Here is a 2,500-nt window from a genome sequence, read left to right as displayed (position 1 = left end):
GAGGGGGGGAGGGGGGAGGGGGGAGGGGGGGAGGGGGGAGAGGGGCGGGGGGGGCAGGGGGCAGGGGGAGGCAGGGCGTTGGCTGTGTTTGTTAGAAAGAGAGATCAGCTAATCCTGTGAAGCGTTCCTGTGAGAGCGAGCATTTCCAGCAGGGACAGAATCTGTCTCTCCTCCACCTCTCATGCAGGTGCCGGCCTTCCTTGGGAGAGGGGGAGGAGGAGGGGGAGGAGGAGGGGGGGGAGGAGGGGGGGAGGAGGGGAGGAGGAGGGGGGGGAGGTGGGGGGGGTCGTGTGAAAGTGTTTCAGTTCTTTCATTCCTACTTCTCCCAGGGGGGCGACCCCCCCCTCCCCCCTCCCTTCCTCCTGCTCCACCCTGCCAACACTAACACACCCTCTCTCTCACGTTCTCGCTCCCTCTCTCTATATCTCTCTACCCCTCCCTCCCTTTCTTTCTTTCTTTCTTTCTCTCTCTCACTCTTTCTTTCTCATTGCAGAAGAACAAGTATATAGAAAAGGGCTGGGGGAGGGGTGAAGGGGGAGGAAGGGGCCAGAGGTGGAGGAGCAGTGGAGGAGAGGGGGAGGAGAGGGGGAGGAGGGGGAGGAGAGGGGGAGGAGGGGGAGGGAGAGAGGGGGCCGAAAGGGGGAGGAGAGGGGGAGGAGAGGTGGAGGAGGGGGAGGAGAGGGGGAGGAGAGGTGGAGGGAGGAGAGGTGGAGGAGGAGAGGTGGAGGAGGGGGAAGAGAGGTGGAGGAGAGGTGAAGGAGGGGGAAGAGAAGGGGAGGAGGGGTGGAGGAGAGGGGGAGGGAGAGAGGAGAGGGGGAGGAGAGGGGGAGAAGGGTGGAGGAGAGGGGGAGGAGAGGTGCAGTTACAGGGCCTCCCAGCTCACCTCTAACCACATGAAACGGCTGGAGCTCACCCAGGGAGAAGAGGAGGAGAAGGAAGGGAGGGAGGAGGAGGACAGAGGAGGAGAGGAGGAAAAGGAGGGAGGGAGGTTGTTTTTCTGGGCAGGACCAGAGTTTTTGATCTGTCTGTAAAAAACCTCAGCCTTCCTCTGAATCCCCCCCCCCCCCCCACACAGCCTTCCTCTGGGTCATTAGAAGGAAGCCTTTCAGCCTGTCTGCAGTCACAGTGTGCTCAGCTGGACAGAGGTACACACACACACACACATCATTGGAGGGTAACTTGAGCCAATAGGCTACCCCTCCCCCTCCTCTATGAGTATGAAAAACAAAAACAAGGCATAGTTGCCCGTGTTACCCCCCCCCCCCCCCCCCCCCGTTTTGGTTTGTTTACCACCAGATCCAGGTCCCTACCTACATTCCTGTCTGACTAGCACACTCTCTCACACACACACACACACACACACACACACGCAGCCCTGCAACAACTCAGGACAGGTTCATGAATGAGCTCTATTGTGACGCAACATGAAGACAGCCTCAGATAGGCTGAGTGGGTTTGCTAGTGACCTGAGGGTGATGTGCACACTGCTAGTGACCTGTAGCATGATGTGCACACTGCTAGTGACCTGCAGCATGATGTGCACACTGCTAGTGACCTGCAGCATGATGTGCACACTGCTAGTGACCTGCAGCATGATGTGCACACTGCTAGTGACCTGTAGCATGATGTGCACACTGCTAGTGACCTGAGGGTGATGTGCACACTGCTAGTGACCTGTAGCATGATGTGCACACTGCTAGTGACCTGTAGCATGATGTGCACACTGCTAGTGACCTGAGGGTGATGTGCACACTGCTAGTGACCTGCAGCATGATGTGCACACTGCTAGTGACCTGAGGGTGGTGTGCACACTGCTAGTGACCTGTAGCATGATGTGCACACTGCTAGTGACCTGTAGCATGATGTGCACACTGCTAGTGACCCGTAGCATGATGTGCACACTGCTAGTGACTTGTAGGGTGATGTGCACACTGCTAGTGACCTGCAGCATGATGCGCACACTGCTAGTGACCTGCAGCATGATGTGCACACTGCTAGTGACCTGCAGCATGATGTGCACACTGCTAGTGACCTGCAGCATGATGTGCACACTGCTAGTGACCTGCAGCATGATGTGCACACTGCTAGTGACCTGTAGCATGATGTGCACACTGCTAGTGACCTGAGGGTGATGTGCACACTGCTAGTGATGGCTCCCTGCTGCCTACAGTCCTCTAGCCCTGCTGACTGTGTGGTGATACCTCTAGTTTAACTGCCTGCGTTTAAATCATAGGGCTCATGTTTAACCGAAGTACTTTTTCTCACAAATCTCTCCTCCGTCTTCCTTCTTTCTCCCTCTCTCTTTCTCTCCATCCTTCTTTCTCTTCCCTCTCTCCTGTCTCTCTCTCTCTCTCTTTCTCTCTCTCTCTCTCTCTCTCTCTCTCTCTCTCTCTCTCTCTCTCTCTCTCTCTCTCTCTCTCTCTCTCTCCCTCACTCTCTTTCTCTTTCTCTCTCTCTCCTCACTCTCTCTCCTCACTCTCTCTCTCCTCACTCTCTCTCT

At 56.4% G+C, this 2,500-nt stretch overlaps 1 protein-coding gene across 1 annotated transcript in view; it reads right to left on the bottom strand.

Annotated features, from left to right (window-relative positions):
- Nucleotides 1-2,500, bottom strand: part of mxd4 (MAX dimerization protein 4) — a 23,429-nt gene that overhangs the window by 4,502 nt on the left and 16,427 nt on the right. The window lies entirely within an intron of this gene.

Source organism: Hypomesus nipponensis, chromosome 22 (assembly GCF_054491055.1).
Source record: "Hypomesus nipponensis isolate SF chromosome 22, ASM5449105v1, whole genome shotgun sequence".
In the NCBI taxonomy this organism is placed as follows: Eukaryota; Metazoa; Chordata; class Actinopteri; order Osmeriformes; family Osmeridae; genus Hypomesus; species Hypomesus nipponensis.
The sequence above is the reverse complement of the archived record's forward strand: the minus strand, read 5'-3'. Positions and strand labels throughout refer to the sequence as shown.